Raw genomic sequence first — 26,820 nt, 5'->3', positions numbered from 1 at the left:
ATAATACAAAAATCAATACATGTAGAAGTTTTTACATGTGTGATGCAAAATAAAGCCAATATTTTTACCATATTGTGATAAAAAAATATATTTATTCCTCGTTACGCAAGGCAAGAATTTTTTTTATCTAAAATTACTATTTGTGCATCGGATATGACATTATAAATGTAATATTAACTTTTGTTCAAATTTTTGTATTGGACAGTATACAAGTTTTTTTTTTTATTTTGGCTACAATTTAAGTAAAACAATCTACTCTGTCTGATGGAGATTAGGAAAAACAAAAGACATAGCTATTTTAATCGTAAAGTTGTAATATTTCATTGAATCTATTTTTTATAATCATTCATAATGTAACATTGAAGTTCACCCATGCTTTACTAGCTTTTATCAATCTTAAAATTAATAATTATAACGTAGCTTTTTGTTACGTTACAATTTTTCTTACAGTACATCGTAAAAAATAGATAATAAAACAATTTATTGGTAGGATATGTAGGATGTAGCTTTATCTTTGCGGCATGACTTTAATTTTTTTTATAATTATTTTTATTGTTTACATAAATTTGTGTTACGCATATTTTAGTACCTCAATGATTATTTTCTACACATACGATTATTTCTCGCCTATCTAGCTTCTCTTTTGAGTTACCCTTTTTCGATCAATTTTGAAGCGATATCTGAAGTTAAGTGCGATTCTATGAAATAGGGAAGGAGACAAGTAAGAAGCAGTAAACTGGCTAACAAGTAAGTTTCAGCAACTATACTTCTTTTATTTATATTCTCTTAAAATGTAAAAATCTGAAAAAATATGCGTACGAAATGAGTCTATTAGTAAGTTCAAGGAAAAAAGCATTGTTTAAAGAGAAATATACGATAGATCATTATTAAAATAAAATAATACATAACTTCTGAAAGATTTAACTGCAGTTGTTTGAAATACAAAATTCAGACCAGACTATGGGTAGACGGGACTGGCTAGAAGAGCGTGGGTGATTTATGTTTCGTTAAAATTCTTATGAGTCAATAATACATCAAGAAATGATTAGTTCATAAAGGAAAAATTCTTTTCTTCTGGTTCTTAGAGGGGCATTGTTACAAAATATTTGTCAAGCTAAATATTGTTGTGGGCATCACATTATACATAATTGCTCAATCTTTATGCTATAGTACTATGCTATTCTAATATTTTGATGGCTTCCCCAATTTTATTATAATTCTATCCAATAATTATATTATAATTCTATAATTATCATCCAACTAAAGATACGTGGATCTCATCGTGTGTTACGTACGGTATCATAGCTACACGTACGTGCACCCCCTTGGACCTACTGAAGACAGTTGTAGTTCAAGAGTAAAGGGATAAGTAGATAGGATGATGATATGAGCTCGCTCACTGGTACAAACTGATAAGAAGGAAGGTCTTACTCACGCGACGCATATCCACTCTTGGGATTTAAAAAAAACATACATAGTGTCGTGACACAAAGTGAATAAGGAACTGCTACGAGAGTGATCGAAAAAACAAGGAGCTGCCAAAGTAGAGATAACAGCAACTTTAAATTAAGGACCAAGGTAAAAGAATACCCGGGACTACAATAGAAGATCGAGCAAACAAGGATATTATGGTTTTGGTTGCCATTATTCTAGGACCACATGGTAAGTGCTTAAGATTATAAGTAAACGAGCATATTAATGCTCTCCCTGGGGCTCTGCTAACGCTTTTTGTGTAATACAAATTTATTTTTGTTGTTATATTCATTTTGTGTTTAATATTCTCCCCATAGCATCGGTAGCACGTCACTAAAGTAATTTATCATGTGCCAAATATTGTTGTGGGCATCACATTATACATAATTGCTCAATCTTCATGCTATAGTACTATGCTATTCGCATATTTTGATGGCTTCCCCAATTTTATTAAAATTCATTTAAAAATCTTACACTCCACAGTTTCTACCTTATGCTAGGACTTTTGAAGTAAAATAAATAGAAAAAGTATCATAACAATGTACCATTATTATACTACTTTTGTTTTAAGACAACTGTAAGATGTTGAGAAAATATACCAGTTTGATAAAGAATCAACAAAGGGGCAGCAGAAGGGCATAAAGTAGGCCAAAGGGGGGGCCAGGAAAGATGGGTGGCCAGGGTCAAATGAGAGTTGCCAGGGTTAGCAAAGGGTGCCAAAAACATAAATTTTGGAAGGTCAAATCAAGCAAAATAAGACGATTTTCTTAGGGGTAGCAATGAGAGAATAACGGTGGTGAGAGGATAATGAGGGTTGCTAGGGGAAGATGGGGCTTAACTAACATTAAAATGCTCACAATATTTTTTTGTTAAAAAATATACATCCTCATCTTCCAATATTATATATTTGAGTGAGACTTTTTCAGGCAGACATTAAAGGAGGAGCTAACCCGTAAAACGAATGAGCCAAAAGGTAGCATGTAAATATGCACCACAGAAAATTTGTTTGTCAGTCTCTCTTCCTCTCTCTCCCTCCCTCTTGCATGCGCACAATGGTCTACCCTAGTTATTCTATCAACATAAATAATGAGGATTCTCTCTATAGGACTCTATACCTACTACTGCTCGATAAAAATCGTAAGATGGCTGTAATACGACATAACCTAAGCCTCTGTTATAGCTGTGGTACTATCAGATAAGTGATTCCTGACACAAAACGTCCCTTGATCTTTTCTTGGTCTTCAAAAAAGATAATAAATATCGCTCTGCTTTTCTATTGATCCTTTTACATGTGTATATATATATTCGTAAAAGAACATGCGTATAACATATCCATAACACGTTAACCTACTCTTATAAAGCAAGAAAAAACGCTGTATCTCAAAAGAAAAGCAAAATTAGCTTAAAATAACAATTTTAAGAGATTTTTTAAGGGGAAACTGCATGATCAAAGCACACAAATATTAAGAAATTTGACTTTGTACAAACATAATCTCAATAACCTTTTTTTCGATTGCTTTCTCAAAAAATAAGCTTCTTTTTTATTCTGTACTTTAAAAATAAATATAGACCGATAGAAAACTTACATTTACAGGTTCTTTTCGAAAATAACTACATGCTTGATGCACATAAGCATAGAGGGGGGACTAAGCGCAAACATTACCTAAATTATCTTGTTTTTTGACCAAATCTTTTGAAAAAGCAAGTTAAATAATTATTTATGAGTATGGCTTGTTTGGAATATTATTAAGAAAGTTTAAAAAATCTTCAAACAATTTTTGGTCCATCACAACCTCTTAAAATTAGAAAAACAATTGTATCTCGGAAGGGAAGCTAAATAAACAAAAAAAATCTTAGATATAGAGAATAATCATTCAGGCACAAAAATATATGTTACACTAATTTATACAAACAATCAAAATAATTACAAAAATAAAAAAAGTCATATCTCAGAGATAAAGCTGCATTCTACGTATCCTACCAGTAATTTGTTCTATTTTCTATTTTCTATCATGTATTTCAGGAATAGTTCTCACGTAACAATAAGCTATGTTATTACTATTAATAATTTAAAGATTCGTAAAAACTAGTAAAGCAGGAATAAATTTGAGTAATACGTTATAAATAATTATAGAAGGTAAATTTGATAAAAATAAAAACTTCACAAAAAAACTAGCTATGTCTATTATTTTTACTAATTTTTATCAGATAGAGTAAATTATTTTATCAAATTATGATACGTTGACCTCCTTCCTTTTAAATTGCAATATGTACATTTGTTATAGAAACCTCGCGCTTATTTTGAGAGTGAAAATTGCTGGAGTGCAAAAAAACTTTGTCACTTAAAAATTACAAAGCAGTAAACAAAGTTATCCGCTTCGGCCAGGAGTCGAACCTGGGCCTCCTTCTTGCCAGGAAGGTGGGTTAACCAACTTCGCCACCGAAGCCTTGGCAGACACCCTTTTCCACTGCTCTGCTAAGGCGTGTTCTTAGGTCAAACGCTGATATTATAGACATTAATGTTATTAATCGATGGGTAAGTATTATGTCAAATTTTTATACATCAACCTCTTTCTATCTAAATTGCGCTATGTATATTTTTTATAGAAACTTCACGCTTATTTTTAGAGTGAAAATCGCTGGAGTGCGAAAAACTTTGTCAATTATAAATTACAAAGCAGTGAAAAAAATTATTCACTTTAGCCAGGAGTCAAACCTGGGCCTCCTTCTTGCCAGAAAGGTGCGTTAACTAACTTCGCCACCGAAGCCTTGGCAGACACCCTTTTTCACTGCTCTGCTTAGGCGTGTCTTTAGGTCAAACGGTCAATTTGACATAATACTTACCCATCGATTAATAATATCAATATCTATAATATCGGCATTTGACCTAAAGATACGCCTAAGCGGAGCAGTGGAGAAGTGTGTCCACCAAGGCTTCGGTGGTGAAGTTGGTTAACGTACCTTCTCGACAAAAAGGAGGCCCAGGTTTGACTCCTGGCCGAAGCGGATAACTTTTTTTACTGCATTGTAATTTTTAGTTGACAAAGTTTTTCGCACTCCAGCAATTTTTACTCTTAAAATAAGTGCGATGTTTTTATGAAAAATACACGAAGCGCAATTTAGATGGAAGAGGTCAATGTATAATAATTCGACATAATACTTACCCATCGAATAATAACATCAATATGTATAACATCGGCATTCGACCTAGACACATGCCTAAGCACAGCAGTGGTGAAGGGTGTCCAACGAGGCTTCGGTGTCGAAGTTGGTTAACGCACCTTCCCGGCAAGAAGGAGGCCCAGGTTCGACTCCTGGCTGAAGTGGATAACTTTTTTCACTGCTTTATAATTTTTAGTTGACAAAGTTCTTCGCACTCCAGCGATTTTCACTCTAAAAATAAGAGCGACATTTTTATGAAAAATATGCATAGCGCATTTTAGATAGAAAGAGGTCAATGTATAATAATTTGACATAATACTCACCCATCCATTGAAACCATCAATACCTGTAAATTGTTTTACTTAAATGGTAGCCAAAACTACATAAAAACTCAGTGTGGGTCTCGGGACCCCAGCAGAAGTGAAACTTGCAATTTAAGTGTTATTAAGCTTGGTATAATAGAAACTGAGAGAAACAGTTGACACCTAATTTCAATAGGTCTTTACAAATCTGATATTAAAATAGAAAAATTTTATCACTATTACGTGTTCGAGCACGCGCGTGCATACAATATTCATACTTATTTGACATGTGATTTAAACACTGTAACTACTTTTCTGTTTGCGATGGTTAACGTATTTATGTAACTACGAATTGCTAGTCATGTAATGCAGAAAATGCAGAAAAATTTTCAGCACAGTGCCCGAAAAAATGGTACTTTTGTCCAGTTACGCAGGACAAAAGTTTCTGTTATATAAAATTTCTATTTGTGAATTTGATGTGACATCATATACGTACAATTAATTCTTGATAGAATCATTGTATCCATTAAATAAAAATTTATTTTAATTTTGGCAACCATGAAAGTAAAACAATTTACTCTTTTTAATTAAGTTTAAGGAAAACAATTGACATACAGCTTTTCTTCATCGTAAGGTTATAATTTTTCATTCAACTACTATTTGAAGACTTTTTAAAATTTAATATTAAAATTTATATAAACTTATAACTAATTTTTATGCATCTCAAAACTAATAACAAGAATATAGGTTTTGATCACGTGACATAATACATGATTAATAATTTTGAAACTATGACAACTGTTTGTATGAATCCATGTAACAACTGTTTGTATAAATCCATGTAACATATATTTGCACCTCAATAGTCATTTTTTATACGTGGAACTATTTTTGGCCTATCTGGCTTCCCTTTTGAAATTTTTTTTTTTTTAATTTTGAGAGGTTATGTTGTGGGAACGATTTTTTGAAAATTTTGTAAATGTCTTTACAAATGTTTTAAATACGACATAGAAGATAAAATGTTTTTTTCACACATTTTTTCTAGATTCAGTCACAAAAAAGAAATAATTATGGTTATGTTTTTTATATAGTCAACTGCCTTCATATTTGTGCACCTTGATCATGTAGTTCCCCTTAGAAGATCCCGTAAAAATTGTTATTTATAGGCAATTTGGCTGACTTATCAAGATACAGCTTTTTTTTTTGTTTTCAAAAGTAAAGTTGTCGCGTAATACATATTTAATACTTCATGCACGTTTTCTTATAAACGTGTATTCATATAATCATAAATTTAATGACCGGGACGTGCAACTCGTACGTATAAATACATACAATATTCATACGTATACTTTGCTTCTTGTATAGGTACAGCTGTCTTTTTTTCCTTCTATATTCTTTTTCTCGATAGCTTTACCTCAGTTTGAGCAAGCGCATTTGTTTAGTGTCTACTCGTAATGTAGGAACATACATAGTAAGATACCTATAATATATGTATACATATATAGGTACAGTAGCAGGGTGAGAAAAAGACAGAAAGTGGCTCACATGCGAGGGAAAGAAAGACGGAGAAGTATACAGTAGATTGGCGCACGCTGCAAAGAGAGAGTCCTAGTAAGAGAGATTGTAAGGGAGGAGATTGAGGACAGGGCTTGAGCCGCAAGGTGGGTGGCTACGTTTTTTTGTAACGCATTCTCCCACGTAGCTCTTTACAGCCCAACATAAAAAGTTTTACTTTAAAAATTTGAAAACTGTTTAATAAAAAACTTCTAAGAAGAACTAATTGTACATATAGAATACCATATCAAAAAAACAAATAGCAATTTTGAATAAAAGAAATTTTCGTTTCATGTAACAGGACGAAAATACCTTTTTTTCGCGCAATATTATGTAAATTTACTCTTCGTCTTGCTTTACACGACTAATAGTTCTGACATGTAATGATTTTTGTATCATAGCGAACATAGAAGTACATAGAATGCGTCAATCATGTGTAACATATAGTACATAAAAGTGTATGTGTTCTATGGACGTACATGCTAAACACGGAATATTGTTAAATTTCAACTATAATAATATCGGACTTTCAAAGGCCTAATAAAATAAGCAGTGTTTTAATCTTCTTAGCTTTTGTTATACCGAGCTTACTTATATTCGGGTTGAAAGTTTTACTTCTGCCAAGAATGCCTAGACTTAAAATTCTTATGTATATTATTAAACTTGCATAAATCTTCTTTTTTGTAAATGTTATTCTTTTGCAAATCAATATGTATCATTTCTGATATAATCTGCCTATTATAATTACTTTCATTATCTAAAATACTGACATCACGTTTACTAAAAGTATGATTATTTTTCAGGGCATGTACATACACAACCAAATTAGAACTCGGTCTCACTCACTGTTACCTTCACTGGCAGACCTGGTAATGACTGACTTTTAGTCCCATTGACTTAACACTTCAAAAACTGAGCAAGGATACATGCCTATGTTCTACAATAGGTATGTTGATGATACTATACTATGTGTCCCTAAGGATGCTGTGGATCCTGTTTTGGAGGTGTTTCATGTCTATTTCCACATTTTACAGTTTTTATATAAAAAGCAAAACAATAATAAAATTAACTTTTTAGATACCACTGTAATTATCAATAACAATAGAAAAATAATCACCAATCGGTTCTCCAAACCAACATCTTCATGTAGATTTCTTAATTTCATCCCAAACCATTTCATTAACTTAAAAAAGAATACGGTTTATAATCTGGTTGATCGTGCAATATTACTCTTACATAGACGATTTCATTATAGTAATATTTAAAAAGTTAAGGACTCATCAAAATTAAATAATTATCCTCGTAAATTTTATAATAAACTTATTAATAACCGTTTGCGTAAGTTTAACAACAATAGTAAGACTGATAACATTGACAATATAATCAAAGAAACAAAGAATTGCCATGATTTGCTAGTATATATCGGTGCCCTCCGGTGAATTTGGAAATTCAAAGTGATCAGTGATCCGTTGGGGGCGAAATGTAAGAAAATAAATAAATAAAAGTAAAGTGTATTTAAATTTTCTGCGTTGATTTATTGATGCGCAACGTTTCGCTGACAATATGCGTCAGCCTCATCAGGCGCAGATACGCGAGAATTCGTAAGTTTGGTTGACTTACTCGTCACCTGTCGTGCTGTCGACTGACCAACACGACAGTCGACAGCACGACAGGTGACGAGTAAGTCAACCAAACTTACGAATTCTCGCGTATCTGCGCCTGATGAGGCTGACGCATATTGTCAGCGAAACGTTGCGCATCAATAAATCAACGCAGAAAATTTAAATACACTTTACTTGTATTTATTTATTTTCTTACATTTCGCCCCCAACGGATCACTGATCACTTTGAATTTCCAAAGAATTGCCATGTTACAATGTTTTTTTATTTGAATTCACACCTTTTTAAAAAATTTAAAAAATTTAATAGTAAAATAAGATACAGAACAACAAATTTATTTATATTGAATCACTGTTAATACTTTACTGACACTCCTTGCTTTTTTCTGTTGTTTTTTTTCAAAAAAACTGTGTATTTCTAAGGAATAATTGAATCATATTCATAAACGTGTTATCATTAATTTTTTTATAACACGGAGTATAAAAATACATTGACTTTATTTTGTTCCTCAGTATATATGTATCACTAAATAGTTTATTATACTATGGAATTTATACTTGTAATTTATACTTGTAGTGACAGTAAAATAATTGAATTTACTTTCTGCCCTTCTCTACTGACTAGTAGGTATAACAAGATGTTTATGGAAGTTACTTTAAAATATTGTATACTTTTTTTTAACTGTCAAATAATCTTGGTTCAATGTATAATAATTACCTTTTTTGATTTTCTACGCTACCTTCCAGGCAAATTATTATACTTTCTACTTATCTAACGTCTTTTCTTTTTTTTAACCAACATAGTCCAAATTTTGTCCTTCTTATTGATTATTAGTCATAGCAAATGTTAAAACTTAAATAAATTACTTTCTTTACGGTAAGGAAGATAAAAATAATAAAAATAATTTCTTGCATCAAGACTTTAAGTTTTATTTTCAATTTAGTTATTGCTTTTGCTTTTTATCATACAAAAAAAAATTATGTGACTCTTTATTGTGTTTATGTAAAAAACTGTCAAATATGCATGAATTTCTCATTAATATAACTAACGCTTCAACTTAGGAATAAAGTCTATGAAAGGTCCTTTTTCCATAATATTTTAAGTCTAAGTTAAAATTTTTTTAGAAAAATCCTTATCGAAAAATTCTGTTATCTTCTTAGTTTTATGATCCATAGTATAGTAAACTAACACATTTCTGTTTCGTTAATTTTTAATTCTGATGTTGAAAAAATAAGTATACAATATGAAAAATTTGTAGGACTGTATAAGTGATAAATATTGTTTTCACATATTTCTTCATATTTTTTGTTCAAATCCTTAGTATCAATTTAACCAAATTCATCTTTATCAAACAACTATTTATAGATAATGGAAAAACATACAAAAAGTTTAATACAAATATTAGTTTTATATTCTTAGCTTCTGACTTACTGCTATTCTTGTTTTTTACGACAGGTAGCACTTCCTAAAAATTTTCTCATATTGCAATTCACGGCCTTTTTAATTTATGTTTGTTTTACACTCTTCACGCAAAGAACTGCCTACTGTTTCTTTAACTTTTTGTATTGTCTTAGTTCACAGGTAAGTCAAAAGTTATACGACTAGTTATTTATTTAAAATCGATATCTATAAAATACCAATCCAAGTAGTTTATAAAATTTTAATACCTCGAGCAATAAAAAAAAACGAACGTTTTGTACAGAAAAGTTTTCTAAACCTTCTAATTATATCATCATCCAACTAAAGATACGTGGATCTCATCGTGTGTTACGTACGGTATCATAGCTACACGTACGTGCACCCCCTTGGACCTACTGAAGACAGTTGTAGTTCAAAAGTAAAGGGATAAGTAGATAGGATGATGATATGAGCTCGCTCACTGGTACAAACTGATAAGAAGGAAGGTCTTACTCACGCGACGCATATCCACTCTTGGGATTTTAAAAAAACATACATAGTGTCGTGACACAAAGTGAATAAGGAACTGCTACGAGAGTGATCGAAAAAACAAGGAGCTGCCAAAGTAGAGATAACAGCAACTTTAAATTAAGGACCAAGGTAAAAGAATACCCGGGACTACAATAGAAGATCGAGCAAACAAGGATATTATGGTTTTGGTTGCCATTATTCTAGGACCACATGGTAAATACTTAAGATTATAAGTAAACGAGCATATTAATGCTCTCCCTGGGGCTCTGCTAACGCTTTTTGTGTAATACAAATTTATTTTTGTTGTTATATTCATTTTGTGTTTAATATTCTCCCCATAGCATCGGTAGCACGTCACTAAAGTAATTTATCATGTGCCAGAAAGATTTTGGATCGTGAAGAAAATTGATCCGGTTAAAAGTTAGAAAAAAATTAATGAATAAATAATACTAAAATTAGACACGCAATAACAGTTTCAATGGAATGGGCTCATTATCGTGAAAGGGAAAAGCAAATAATCGTACAGAAAATTCATAAGTATTAAAGTACTCCCATACGCAGAAAAAAAAAGAAAACGGAAAAGAATCATAGAGTTTCTAAAAAGTAATGCAATATATGTTAGGAAGGGAGAAATTCCCATGTATCTAGAAAGCAAGTCAGAATCAGAAATGGTGACTGTATTTTTGGAACATAGCCTGGAATTCCTAGAAATTGGAAAAATACGAACAAAAAACAGTTCTTTTTGATGCTTAAGTAAAAAAAATGAAACCGAGTATTGTGAAAGAAAAAGTGAAACAAACAGCAGGGTAGAGTTTGAAAAATTACAAAATGGGTAATAACCTAGGAGGTGAGTCATTATTGAAGGACGTCGGATATGGAGATGGAAAGATAATAAGCGTCTATACGAGGGACGGTGCAGTACACGCGGGAAACACACTTGGAAATTTCAGTACTCAACAAAAAGCAATACAACTTAACACAACTCATCGCAGATTCCGGAAGAGTTTATAGCACAAGGATACGGGGGATTTGCACGTCCCCAGCAATTAGGTATTTTAGGACCTGTCAACAAACTAACAAAGGTATGGAACTAGAGTGCAGGATACCAACAAAAGGCATCGTTATTTGATCTTCTATTGCGTAGCAATAATATAAATGGAGAATTTCTACACGAACAACATCTGCTTCAACTAGGTATGGTAAATACCAGCCCCATAGCACACCAGCAAGCCAAATGCATACAGCCTTTGAATGCACACAGCATACAAAATTATCTAAATTGTGCATCGGAAGGCATCCCAATTTTCAATGGGGACCCATGTAACTTCCTGCTCTTTTACTGGATGGTACCGATAGCAAAAACAATAATTCTAACAAGTAACAATAAGTTTTGACTAGCACTCTCATGTCGATTTCAAAGCATGAGGAGCACCAAAATGCTGTTAGCAGAGTTGAAAATGTTAACGCAGTACCCAGTGAATTGATTGCACAGTACTGCAGTGGGGCACGAAGTTTATTTAATAGAATTATGATGACTCATGATTTAAATCCACACTTGGGAGAAATAGAGGATACAATACAAAGAAAAAATTAAGATAGGGAAGCGACTAAACAATTTGTGTATGACCTTAGGGTACCATGAAATTGGAACATAGCTAGACTGAGGCTGGTAACGATAGAGAAAGCTATAGAAGCAGACACAATCATAGACAACAAAATGGGCTTGCGTAACACGGGACAAGAACCGTATAATACAAAAAAGTTAGCACAGAGATAAAAGATATTAAAAATAAGTGCAGTATCAAGCAATAACGCACCAATAAAACGCACAGACACAGAGTACGTAGGGAGTGGAAGCCGATAAATGGTGTTTATATTATAGAGGACTCTACATACACTCTACTAAGGAATTAAAAAATTTGTATGACGATGTACTAACTGGAAAATTACCAGGCCCTGATAAACCACCCGACAAATCGCACGAGGGACTATGTTACTGGATGGAACTCATCCTATGTTACGTGGAAGAATAGTCTCGAATTCGGAGGTTATAATAATTGCTATACACAGAAAAAAATATGGGAATGATAGTTCTAGGCTCTTGATGATAATATCTATAATAATAATAATGACTACTATAATAGTAACTATGATAACAACAATAATGATCATCCTTACGTCATTCCACGGCCACGAAATGGTTTTGCAGGTAATTCAAATAGGCTAAACAAAGCGAATGGAAATTTTAATAATAAAAGCAGATATAATACTATAAATTGAGGTATGGTTACAGAGGAAGGTATCAATATCGAACGGGTTATAATAACCAGGCCCAACAACGAGGGAACGAGGCCACAGCTCATTTCAGGAAGGAGTCGCAAGACGCAAGAATAGGCGCAGAGAGTTTTAATTCCAACGATGCTTGATATGCTCTTAAAACATCAAGCATTCAGCAATAGGCAATAAAGTGATAAGCGTGCTCAGTAGTTGAGGGGCAACAGGCAAAAGTGTAGGCAACACAACGCACGAAGGTGCATACACATGGCAGGTAGAGACATAAAAGTTCAATAACAGTACACTGAGCTTAAAACAGCCTGCAAGAGAACTGGCATATAAGACGGCATTTTCTATTATAGGCGGGTATTATCAGTAAAAGAAAGTGCCAATCGGATGTACGGACTCGCCCAGTATACTTCTAAGAGCGATGTTACTCGCCTTGGTGGGTCTACGACAGCGTGAAATAGAGGTGTACCTAGATGACATAATAGAGCCTTTAGGCATGACATAAGTAAGCCTTTAGGAACACGGAAGACGCTTTACTAAGCTTTTAAATTGCTTAGCAAAGGCTTACTTGACTATCGAACCTAAGAAATGCTAAACGGGAAGTAAAAGCGTTAGGGCATATAGTTGGGGATAGGCAAATAAAAACGGAAGAAGATTCAGGCAGCAAGAAAATATCCGAGACCTACTAATGCCAAAAAAATTAAACAGTTTTTTGGATTTGTTGGCTACTACAGACGATTTATCAAAAATGATACAAAAATCGCTCAGCCACTCTCCAAGCTCTACAAAAAGAAGCACAGTTGAAATGGGAGCAGCAGCAGGAGCAAGCCTTTAAGAAACTTGTTGAAGCATTATGTAGTGAGCTGGCAGTCATTGCACCTAATCTGGATAAGCTCTTTATAGTAACTACAGATACATTAGGTTACGCAATAGGGGTAATATTTAGCTAAGGTGAACTAGGAAAAGATAAACTGTGTGAATATGATTCATAAATTCTCCGAGGGAGGGAATTACGCTACCCGGCGTAGGATAAGAAGCTGTAGGCTGTAGTGCTCGCAAAAGAACAGTTTTAGCCGTATTTATTAAGAGCAAACTTACAGTAGTCACTAATCATGAATAACTAAAACATTATTATACGTCAACGAAGCTTGGCATATGATTTAACAGGCTGAAAACCAAACTACGAGGCTACGAGTTTGAAGTAGTATATTGGCCAGGCGTTTTAAACGCAGCATCTGATGCACTTTTCTAAGATCCAGTAATAGGAAAAAGAAAAATAAATACTGAGTGCCCACGCCAAGAACTGTATCAGCTAACGGACAAACAGGAGAAAAAAGGGCCAGCCGATAGTAGTGGGCCTTCAGCACACATTTTAAAAAAATGAGCGACTAGTAAGCAGCGTAAAAAAGGAAAATACGAAAAAAAAAAGATTGTGTACTCTGATTCAGAGGATTCATATAAGAAGGTGAAGAAAGAAGACCAAATTTTACTGAATGGAATAGTAATAAAAGTAATTTGAGAATAGATGGCCAAGCTGGTGGTGAAGGAGAGTACAAATCCGAGGGAAAAGTAGAAATAAACAAAAAATTAAGCAAAAAAATAAGGAAAATAGTGAAAGAACGAGGTTGCCCAAGGAAGAATATTATAGTTAGTAGTTGAAAAACAGCAACAGACATAAAAGCAATGGATTAAATCTCTTTACAAGGGCTGGTGAATGATAGGTTAGCCTATGTACGAAGATCAATTAGCCCACCAGTGATTGAGAAAAATCACGTGATACCAAAGAGACGGAAAACTCGTCAGCGTCAGTTAGATATACTTACAAGAAAGCAGGCATCGTTTTCTATTACAGAACGCAAAGAAAGTGCGTCTAACGATATTATTGTTGCAAATTATGAAACACTAGTAATAATCAATAGTGAATCAGAAAATCATGATACGGGGCTCAATTATTGGGGCTGACAGTTAATACAAGCAAGCTTGCCGGCCAAAGAGGCAAAGAAAGTTAAAGGTTATAAAGAAATGGATGATACCCGAGACTTAATAAAAAAAGACGAGGTAGCAGGAGATACCGAGACTTCTGACAAGGGTGTTTTCAAAGACAGAGGCGTCAGAGTATCAGAGAGAGCTGATCAAACACGAGAGAGATCGAAGGAAGAAGAGAGTAAGGTAAAGCCTTTACAGTGCAAGCATAAGCTACTAAAAGGGTGCACAGGAAAAAATAATTACTTGAGCGACAGAATGAAAACTAGTGCAACATGTGAAAAAGAACGCATTGGTTCAGGTACGTCAGACGATGAAGCAAAAAAAATACAAGAAAAAATATCGAGACCGATCGCTACTGCAGGGGATGATCTTATCATCTATGATGACGGAAAATGAGGCTATATTAAAAAGGAACCAGGATTTCAGAAAGGGGTAAAAATGACGAGTAGACCAGAAGCAGTACTGATTGAGGAAAGAAAGCGAAAGTTGCGCAAGTGACAGCTTTATACACTGAACAGACAAAATTCGAATTTTTCAATCATGCCACTAATAACAAGAACTTTGAAGAAAAGTGTGTTAAAAGTGGCCGTTGGGATTGGGTGACTTTGTGTGGGGAAGGACGGTTGGATAAGATCAGAGTCACTCTCAAGTGACTCGAGCCATCCCTTTAAGTCGAACAACGATGGTGGCACTGCTTCCGATGTTGTTGGTGTTGTGGCTCTGTTTGATTCATTGGAATCCAACTCATTGGAGAGGTGCGACCATTGGGCGGTAATTCGTAGAGGCCACGACGAGTTGGTCGCCAGGTTGACTAGTGTGTGTCTAGTTTTTTATTTTTTATTTTTTTATTTATTTAGTTATTTACTACATTATTACAAGACATCATCTCTCCTACCCTTGCCGGGGTCTTTTGGACTCGCCTCGGTGATCTTCTCGATGTCGAGAAGTCTCGAGATCTTGAAGTAGGGGTAATACCTGGACTATCCTCTAGATGAGCGGCTTGGGAGCCTCCAACACCTCTGGGCTCGTAGCTGGAGAGGGTGTAGTAGGGAAAGCGGCCGTCGGGGGACAAAGGTACTTGGTGTAAAGGGGGTGGTTCGTACCCTCTGAGTGGGATCACTTCTAGTGGGACCAGTGGAAGGTTGGGTTATATAGAAAATATAGACAAGAGTCTTATATTAGTACAGTGATATTTATTGAATATGTACTTATCTACCACTGCTTTAAGTCAATTGAGTGGCTTAAGAGATATGCATTACACGTATTTGCAAATCTCGGATCGATTCCAATCAGTCGTTACACAGTCCGTCTTATATACTTAACGTAGCTTTCTTACTTGCGATTTTCGCTAAAGACTAGTGGTCGCCACCTGGCAAGCGATAGGTGGTACTATCAAGTACTAAGTTGGAAGTCAGAGCTGCGCGCGAAATTTCAAAATTCAAATTTATGTAGAAATGATCTAATTAAAGAAAAATAATTATTTTAACGTACAATAATTAATAAAATAATGCCCCGGATGGTAACAAGTTTAATAGCTAATTGTGGCACACTACAAGCGTCAAATAGTACAACAGCAAAGAACGTTGATGAAGAAAAAAGTAGGTCAGAAAACCTCTCAGGGAGCACAGAAACAAGCCTAACTCCAACAACAGAGGTGGGCAAGAAACCGGATATACACTATTTGTGACAGGGAAGATCAGACGAACTGAAAACAAGAGTTATGATTGATGTAAGAAGGCGAGATCCAAGGGGAAGGCCGAGAATGAGGATAAATGTGTGGAAGCCTAACGAAAATATACCCGAAGAAAAAGCGTCACAGGAGAGAAGAAAAAAAACATACCAAACGTTGCGTAAAATTGATGAGCAAGTCAAGTTTAAAAAATCGAGGGATCGAACAGTAAAAAAACCCAACTTAGCATCAGACACAAATACGCTGACAGACAAGTGGCTAGAGTAGATACTTTAGTTAAACCATAATACACGAACAGAGACCAACGAATGCATTTAACCTCATAAAATACTTCCTCATGTGCCAGGACTGCCGTACAACCCACTGAAAAACTGCCTATTTCAAAGCCTTATATTGTTATTTAATTCTTACTTCTTGACTGATGAGCTGAGAATAATATCAAAAATTTTTGAACACCTGTTAAGAAGTAGAGAGCCACAGAAAGCAGAAAATATGCAAAAGATGCACACAGAATACGGAAATGGGAAATATATATATGTGTGTTTTTGCAAGAATTCTAGAAAAAATATGTGTGTACACCTCAAATTGAACCGGGAAATTTGTGTTAATTTTTTTTGTTCGTTGCAATATGTACTAAATTGCAACGAACAAAAAAAAGTTGGTCACTCACACTTAGAGGTTAACGGCAAGAATAACTAAACATGCCCTTCATACAGAATTCTAACACGGAATCAAAAAGTGATTCACATAACGATGATAGCAGTAGTAGTAAAAGGCATGATAAATGCATGAGTGAGCCAGTACTAGACGAAAAAACAGACAAGCGTAAGGAGGGAAGGGATAGTAAAATAATAAAAGTCAATCAAGAATGGACTAAGACCTCACCGAAGAAGGGACGAGCACGGATATGTATACAAAAAAACAGAGAGAAGACAAACAGCCAACTTAACTAAAAACTAGCAGCGATGATGAAAAGTCTAAAATCACAGTGGAGGGAAAAGTAGAGCAGGTTAATGAGTTAAATAACGTGTCATGCAAAATGGAGAGTAAGAATATAAATAACAAAGTCATATTTACTCACCATCGACGGAAAAGTACATGGTAAGCAGAACATGCTTGTCAAATAAAAGGCTGCTATGGGCACCAAAATAGCTGAAAGATTCACCCCTGTGCCAAAAGCTAAAGAAAAACAATTAGAATTATTAAAGATCTAGCTATTTTTAATCTTACCCAATGGGGGTACTTTGTCGACATTTTTGAAGAAGTATTTAAGGACACTTGATTAGCCTCCGTGCTCTATACTAACGCACTGATAATTGCCCTGACGAATCATAAATTGAAAATTACTAGAGAGTACCATGAATCAGTAAAAGGCAGGCACAGAGGTATGAACAAAATATATAGTAGGATCACGAAAGACTACTCCTGGAGAAATATGCCCCCAGACATAAGGCAAGTCATTTTGGGGTGCCCCTCATGTCAGACGAAAAAATATGCCACAACAGAGAATATCCTACGTAGATGAAATGAAAAAAGCATGCGTAGTAAAAGTCCTGACAAATAATGCAAGCATGAAAAGAAACACGGAGATAAAAACTAAAACTGCTAACTTCGCTTAAATTTTCACAGCTCCCGGACGTACCGTGAAAGTACAATTAAAATCGACAAGAGCAAAAAAGTTATTAATAAATATCAATTTAGGAAGACATGTAGAGGCATATTCAGGGTATAATAAGGGCAAGGGCAGTAGTTTTATTGAGAGAAATGAAAATAAAACAAGATATTAATCATTTAATTGCTTAAGCAGAATCCAACTAGAGCACGTAGTACTACTTCTTATATAAAAAAAATGTCTTTATAACATTATTGCCGTCAAAAGATTTATTATATAATAAGACTGTAGTTTTTAAACGTACAGAAAAAACATAAGTTCTACACTACAAAGACGCAGAGGCATGCAGAACGGCAAAATAAAACTCGAAAGGCTTAGATTAATACAACAAGTTTTTTTAGTTTTCATGTTTTGTACATTAAAGACAGGAAAATTCATAAATGTCATTAAAAACTTTTTACAACCATAATCACGAATGAAAGAGGCCTAACGGACATAACAGGATACTTCAAAAGGATGGAAAACCTTCTAGAACAGTAGCTGATACATCAACGTCATCAACAAATTTGTGTAATGTGGGGCTCATTTTCGCCCAGGGATAACATTCGTAATACTTTTCATAAGTTTCAATACACAGTGTACTCATTTTGCTCAGAACTAGTGCATGCTTGCTTTTAAATAATAATATTACGAGAGAAATGTCTTTCACCAGCGTTTCATTTAGTTCAAGAACTTCAGCAAATTTTTCTGGTTCTGTGAAGCATTTTCAAGCAACGTTACCGTTTGTAGTGGTACCATGCCCTTGAAGGACTTGGTCAACTCGTACCTTGAACTTTTCGTAAATTCTATTTCGTACACTTTGAGTTTGCTCATCTGCCTTTTCTGAAATAATAGGGATATTGCTATGCAAACTAATATAGTTAGGTTACTGATTTGACACTTCAATTTTCTTAACTATTAAAAATATTAACTTTTTTGCAAGATGTAATAGCTATATTTGACGAAAGCCAACTTCGTTTATAATCAATAATATATATATTTAAGAATACTTTTTACATATCATTATATTTCTGAAGAAACATTGTAAATTTAAATCTTCTAACACAGTTATTTATTAAAATATCCAATAGCAATCAATTTTGGACTTTACATGGAAAATCCAATCGTATGTGCATGCTGACTCAATTACTCAAAATGATGGTATGTGTGTTTTTACATGAATATCCATGAGTAAATGATAGTTATTTATAACTAAACGATTGATCAAACTTGGAAGGTACAACCTTAAGGACACATCAAATGCAGCTGAGTGACAAACTTGTCCAATTGTTTGGATTTTAATTTAAAATAAAAAATTGTATTGCGTCACTTAAATGAAGTACTAAGCCCTGCTGTGTAAGGTCTGAAAAAAGTACAATTTTTCTTTTTAAATTTCCAGTGTGATAACGTGGCCCAATTATGACAATTACGTCTTGCAATTTTCATTAGAGAGTAATATCTCGTATCCTTTATTTAGTTACACTCGAAAGATACACATTAACTACAATTACTGCATTTGCTACGAACTAACGAAAAGATGAGTTTTTCAATTTATATTTCACCTTTAATATTAGCATTAATCGTCCATGTTTGCAAAGAAAGTCTGTATGATATGTGGGTAAGATTTTCAAAAGCTTTTATTTCAGACTAAGGCCAAGCTCCATAAATGATTCATCAGTGGGATGAAAATCAGTTAATACATCCTTATCAAATTGAGAATTAGTGGAAAAGCAAATACTGCATTTACATGTAGCTTTGCTTCCTATGATTGCGTTTACACATTTTCAGTCTAGTAATGTAACAAAAACTTTAAATGACAATTCTGCTTCTTGTCCATTATCTAACTAAAATGCATATGATGTAAGTGTGGATACTTTACGGTATTATACTTTGTAAGTATAGACTCCAGCGTTTCTTTCTCGAATGCAATTCGTACTGGTCTACAGAATCTATAACTCTATGGGCTTGGATTCTTTCACGTGCAATAAGCTGTAACAAAATAATTTAGTATTTATATAACCAAAATAATCTCTACGATAATTCCTAAATTTTGTGCTAAGACAGCGGTTTTTATTGCCCAAGCATCATAATGTATTAAGGACGCCCGATAATTAGATGTTGCCCTCACTTAGAATAGTCTAATACATATATTCGAAGAGATCAAATGACAAAGTAATAAGGCAGATATTAAGATACGAGTATAGTTTTAAAGACCCAAGAAATTTTTCTCTTATGAAATTTTTGGCATTGTTTACGCAGATATTATCGATTATATAAAATTTACTACTTGTGTAGAAATATTTATATTCCCAACTAAAATTACTCTAAATAAGGCCTTCTTCAAGTCATGAAATTTTTTATGACAAATTTTTCACTGTGCAAACAATACAAACGATAAACAGTCAATTTGCTTACCATTAGATCTAATTTGTAGTTTAACAATGAGCATACTAGAAACAAACAAAGATTGCAGAGGATCTTGATTAATTACATTTGAATCGGTATAGCCTTGCTGTGGGTAACAATGACCAGCAAAGCTATCAAACCCAAGTGTCACAGTTAGCTGCAAGTGTTGTAAGTCCTGTTTACTCCAAGAAGTTGCTACTGCAGAACATAGTTGTTGGACTGTTTTATTTGAAATATTCTGGATAGAAACGCAAATTTCAACTTTTGTATGTATATCATAGGGTAATGCGAGGCAATTCTTCATCTCTTTTTGTATCATAGAGTAAGAAGGGTAAGTATTACATTTTTTCATACGCAAATCCCAGACTAGAGCTACATACGACTTCTTCCTAAAATCATGTTCACAGTAAAACGCAAGAGTTGATTTAGGAGAATGCCTGTATTCAGCAATTTCAGTACTTGGCTGTACAGTATGATCTTCAACTTTCATCTCTTCTATATAGAAATCTTTTCTACTTATTTCTTTATGAGTATCATTTTTAGCTAGGTGAATTGAGCATCACTTCACAGCTAATTTCAAAAATTCGATATTATAATTGACATAATCCATCACTTCGTAGGCTCGCCTATATAAGGTGCTCGAACTGGCCTTTACTGTTTTAATACGTGGTCATCATCCTTTACCAGTACCCTTCTTCGTTGTAGGGGGACGTCCTTTTAAAACTTTTTTCTGTCTACTTTTTTGGTTAGGTGGGTAGCTTGGCATTCTATTTGTAAGAGAAATTTGAAAGTTACTCTACAATTATAGACGTATACGTAATGAAAAACAGTGTTTTTAGATAGGTGAAAAAACAGCAATTATGAACGTCCATTCAGTATATCATGTTAAGTTAATATACTGACTGATTTACAGACTTACTTACTTTACAATCTCACTTTGGTATATGTTAATTAATTATCAATTTTCATGCTATTTACGTTGATAACAATATTAATTATGTGCAAATTAGGAGAACACAGTTTCAACTAAAAATCTCTATCATAATACTATCTAATTCTTACATTTATTTTTCCCTCACTATACGCATGTCATCGAAATAAAGTTGTGCTTGCTCGGTTTTTCTAATTGTCAGTTTCGTTCATTAACTCATTTTATCACGTCAAAATAGCTGTTCAATAAATCACTGGAACGAAGTAGTCGGTGGATCACAAAATGTAAATAATATACTGAATTTTCTCAAACTATTTATGAACATTTAAGTTCCATTTTATAGGCACGAGATGTCAACTTTCGTTATATAATTAAAAGAGATTGCAATAAACTTTGTCTTAATTTTTTTTATTTTTTAAAGCATTTTCATTAAGCATTTCCAATTTTTTTCGTTAAAACACACATCAAACTGTTGATTAATAGAATTATTTATAGATCCTTTAAGTTCTTAAAAAATACAATTTTTCTATAAGGGCTCAACATTGATACAAAGAGTCCCAAGATATTCCGATGACATGCAGCTTTGACTTAAATCAACAAAAGTCAAAATTTCTTACATACAAATAGAACATACTGCAGCTACTATCAACGTATGTTCAAACAATTTCAGTGCGAAGTCACACAAAGTACAAATCGTAATCACTAAAATGAGAATCTATAAACACATTTAACAGCTATTCTGTTTAGCTAATTCTTTTTTTCATTCACAAAAAATCGATGTGTAAGAAATACAAATGGAATTGAATAGGATATTGTAATTTAGTCGTTAAACTGAAAGAAATTTGATGTATACTTATATTTCTTAAAGTTGCATACGTTTCCGTGAGCCCAAATGTGCACAAGTAAGGTTATGACAAGACTAATTGTCATTACAATTAATTTTTTACCAGAATAACGTCGTAGTTAAGATTCTTTTTTACTTGTGATTGTAGCTCTATAACTTTTAGCATTAGGAAAATCAAAGAATAAATGTACTTTTCTGAATTTAATAGACTGATAAAACGTTCATTCTCCATGCAATAAATGTGAATTGTCAAGTTTCCTACGATATTTTAAATAATTGTTGAACCCATCTGCAGCAACTGTATGATACGAGCACCAAGAAAATACACAATTTTACTTGCCGATATTTACTAATTACTTATGTCCACGATAAAAACTCTTCCACTTAGCACACATATTACATGACTGTCCTAAGGGAATACTTCTTTTTTCTTACGTTTGATAAAACAAAACCTTTTGAGAGTTTTCAAAATATATTTAGCACGTATCCTAAAATTCTGCCATAAGTATGTGTAATACAGACAGTAGGCTTGAGTTCACAACAGTAAGCCCTGAACACGTAAATTATGAGAATCAATAGCATGAGTTTGTTTGGAATGCGTGGACCGGATAAAGCAAAGATGGTAATGCACTTTGCTTGAATTTAATACACTCACCTATTTTAGCACCCGGTGTCATACGCAAATAAGTGTACCTCCGTGTCAAGGCTTGGTAACTAAGGCTATAAGCCATGTAACTGTGCCCTGCTCTATCTATCGCTGCATATTACAACAATATTGAAAAAAGAACAAAAAAAGAATTTTCAAAACACTAAAAAAATTTCCAAATATCTCATGAATATTTAGGTAAATTTTTTTTTGTATCATTGAGTAGTTATTTATCAATCCCAGTCACAAATCTTACACTTTTAAAAACTTTCTAAAGAAAATAATTTTTTTTTTAAGTCATGCTTAATTTTGACGAAAAAGTCACTTTTTATACGCAATTTTGATACCTTTTTTAAAAAAATGACAAATATATGTAAAACAAGTATAAAGGTATACAACCAGCTCTTTGAAACTTATTTTTCAACAGAAAAAAAAAAAAAATTAAAAAATTAAAAAAATTTCTGAAATAATCAAAAATTTAGAAATTCAAAGTGATTAGTGATCCATTGGGGGCGAAATGTAAGAAAATAAATAAATACAAGTGAAGTGTATTTAAATTTTCTTGTGTTGATTTATTAATGCACAACATTTCGCTGACAATATGCGTCAGCCTCATCAGGCTACAAAATTAAAATTAAACACACACAATGAGTGATCTGGAAGGCTTAAACACAAAATACAATAAATTCTAATGTAAATTGTTACCGCAGGTACGTGAGAATTCGTAAGTTTGGTTGACTTACTCGTCACCTGTCGTGCTATCGACTGACAATAAATTACAACAACAAGCCAGCGCTTATATAAGCGGAGCCGCGAAGGTACACGGTAAAGGGCGATGAACTCGATCGGGACATTTAAACTTTCATAGTAAAAGAAGGTATGCTCTATTAAAGGAAAGCACATCCTCCTTTCTATTGATGTTGTGTTTGTTGAGTTTTATCTAAAGCATTTCGGAAAGAATTCTTATTTTGTAATTGAATTCTTTGTCAAGGATTTTAAAGTTATACCAATCGAATTCATGGTCAAAATTGATTTGGTGTGCACAAACAATGGAATCAGAGTTCTTAATTTTCATATGTTCACTAATGCAGACCTCCGCTGCTCACTTTGTTTCACCCACAAATGACAATTGTTACAATAAAACTTATATATTACAATTGTCTGTTTGTGTTTATTCGTTGTATCTTTTCCTAAGCAGACGATATGCTGCAGTTTATTGTTAATAAGAGGGTAAGTGTGAATATTGTAGGGTTTTAACATGGTTGAAATTATTTTAAAATTATTGTCAATGTATGGTATGCCAATTTTGCAGAGAGGGTAGGTGTTTGTGGTGCTTCTGTTATGATTACTATATTTGTGTTTTTTTAATCTGACCTTTATGTTTTTATTAGTAAAGTTAAAAGGGTAATTGTTTTTTATCAACAGGTTTTTCACCCTAGCAATATTTACACCGTGAAAACGTGTACTGACAAGTAAGATCGCCCTATCAACTAAGTTAAAAACAATATTTCTTTTATAGCTAACTGGATGACCAGAAAAATAATTTAAGATTCGTCCGGAAAAAGTAGGTTTTTCAAACCAGTCAAAATTAAAATAATTAGAATTTCTTATTATTTTCAAGTCGAAAAAGTTGAGTTTCTTGTCAATCTCTATTTCATATGTAAATTGTAGTTTGAGATGATATGAAACAAAATGTTTAAAATTTGGTCAATATGGTCAACATTAATGAAAAGTAATACATCATCTACGTAACAAAAATTAAGAAATGGAATAATGTTATAGTTATTTTTCAAGATGGAGAGACAATCATTTTCCAGGTCATCCATTACAAGGTCAGCAAACAAAGGTGAAATAGGAGAATCCATTGGCGTGCTGAAAATTTGTTGATAAAAAATGTTGTCAAAAGTAAAAAAAGTATTATTGAACAAAAATTCTGTACATTGTCGAATTTCATTTTCCGGGATTCGACATTTGTTCATAGTGGTCACAATACGTCGATCGATGCTCCGTAGTACCAACTTTAGAGGAATATTAGCAAATAGGGAGCTGACATCTAAAGACATTAGTCTATAATTAGAAGTGGGTCTAATATTTTTAATTCGTTTTTTAATTCAAAGCTATTATAAATGTGTGATATTGAAAAGTTGACTGACTTCTTGAGTTCATCGTAAATTACTTTTGCTAGAAAATATGTAGGGCTATTGATATGAGAGACGATAGGACGTAAAAGGGCATCGACCTTGTGAATTTTCGGCAAGCCATTAAATTTATCTAGAGTTGTGTCTGTGAGCGACAAAGCGTTGGGATAGTATGTTCTAGAAAGGAAGCCGTTGGAGTTGAGATTCTTTAAAATGTTAGAGGTTCTCTTTTGTAGAGAGTTTAATGGGTTTTTGAAATAATTTTATACGTCGATTTATCAGATAGTAAATTATGCATTCTTTCCGAATAGTCACTTTTTTTTGATAAACCGTAACGTTGCCTTTGTCAGCAGAGGTGAAAAATATATCGGAATTTTGTTTAGAAAATTTTTTGTTGATTTTAAATTTTTTGCATATTGGTGGTCCTTTCTAGAAATAGCTGGCTTTGGTTTACAAGCATTACCTAAATATTGAGATACTTTGTCATGGGCTTCGGTCTTCACTCCATCGTTCGTATCGAGGTGTGAGAGACCAAGTTCTAGGTTTTTGATAATACATAAAAAATCGCGTTCACGAAAAGTTGATGGGAGAACGAAATTCGGTCCAAGAGATACAATTTTGGCGACATCTTTAGGAATGGCTATATTCGTTGGATTGTGTATTGAATCATTGTTACGAGTTGTGGTGTTTGTTTTCGGTAAGATTTTTTAAAAATCTTTATGCAACGTATGATTAGATCTACTGTAGATAGTATTTTGTTTGATGTTAAAAAAATTATAATGTCGTTCACGAATATTGTAGTCTTATTTTAATGACGTGATGTGATCTTTTAAACGGGAAATTGAGTTTTGCAAAAATCTTATATGTGTGGTAATGTCACTGATTTTGAAGTTCAGAAGTTTCTGACAGAAATATAATGTACTTTTGTTGAAATCGGCATGTATCGGTTTGCAACGAAAATCTGTAACTATTTGATTAAATATTAAAACATGCATTGTTATTATCTTATAAAGCTATACGTGGTTGAACCCCCTGGCTTGAATAAAGACTTATACTATACTTCTATACTATACATATAATATTTTGTGGGGGGGTTGGTGGAGGGCGGTGGGGGACCATGAAAAAATGCATGGGGAGAGTTGGAGGGGGCTGTGGGGGGTCGGTAAGGGGCTGTGGGGGGTTTGGAGAAAAATTACGATATGTCAAAATAAACAGGAAAATAACGAATTTTTACCTCAATTTGTTGGGGGGCGTTGGGGGGCAAATGGGGGCAGTGGGGGGTTCGTGTGGAATGCCCCACTGAGTTATTATATAATAAAGAAGATATATATATCTATATTTACGCATACGCATAAGCAAATAATGTACCTACATCTATAGAATAAAGTCATTTCGTGCAGGGCCATTACAAGTTTTCTCCACACCCCCACGCCCCACAGTGGGCAAATTCGGACTTTTTTGTATCAAAATCGTAAATCTCGAGACACGATAAAAGTATCACTGCAATTTTTTTTTAATCTTACAGGTAATTGGACTGGGTGTACAGGAAAACTATAGGCAATAGCATAATATTGTTATAAATAATTTTAATTTATTATAAACATTGGAAAAATTTCTATAAAAAATTAAATTCTTCATAAGGTTCAGGTTTCTGTTTTTACTACAATTTTCTCGAAATTTACCACAGAAGGTTTTTTGGGGTCACTGATCACGATTTTAAGGTTAGTTTTTGTAAATTTTAAATGGCCGATCCAATATGGTGGCGAAAAATCGGGAGTTTCATAAAAATTTGAATTTAATTGTTAAAGTTGTTATTGTTAGATTTCTGGGGTCTCTGATTACGAACCTAAGGTTAGTTTTTTTGTGAATTCAAAATGACCGATTCAATATGGTGGAAAAAAATCGGGAATATTATAAAAATTTGAATTGAATTGTTAAAGTTGTTATAGTTCAAGTTACTCATACCAAATTTAAGGTAAGACTTGTAATGAAAAAAATGGTTGATTCAATGTGGCTAGCAAAATTATGCATTTTTCGGAATTAAAATAAATGAATTTATTTTATTAATAAACGTACGTAATGAGTTATGTTCACATGCTATAATCTTCTATATAGGTATATGCGTATTGTTCAAGCAAGGGCTTGCGTAACATGAGTTGTATGCACGAAATTCAAAATGTCCAATCTTAAATGGTGGACAAAAAT

General features: G+C 33.4%; 1 protein-coding gene and 1 non-coding gene across 2 annotated transcripts in view; both read right to left on the bottom strand.

Moving 5' to 3' along the window:
- The window catches only part of Aldh7A1 (aldehyde dehydrogenase 7 family member A1), a 631,978-nt gene that overhangs the window by 443,104 nt on the left and 162,054 nt on the right, over positions 1–26,820 (bottom strand). The window lies entirely within an intron of this gene.
- Positions 3,848–3,920, bottom strand: TRNAA-GGC (transfer RNA alanine (anticodon GGC)). Its single transcript has one exon. It is a non-coding gene; the product is annotated as a tRNA-Ala (tRNA).

This window comes from Copidosoma floridanum, unplaced genomic scaffold (assembly GCF_036245765.1).
Source record: "Copidosoma floridanum isolate Cflo_tuat_1 unplaced genomic scaffold, Cflo_Japanese_pri ptg000021l, whole genome shotgun sequence".
Taxonomy (NCBI): Eukaryota; Metazoa; Arthropoda; class Insecta; order Hymenoptera; family Encyrtidae; genus Copidosoma; species Copidosoma floridanum.
This window is presented reverse-complemented; position numbering and strand designations above follow the sequence as displayed.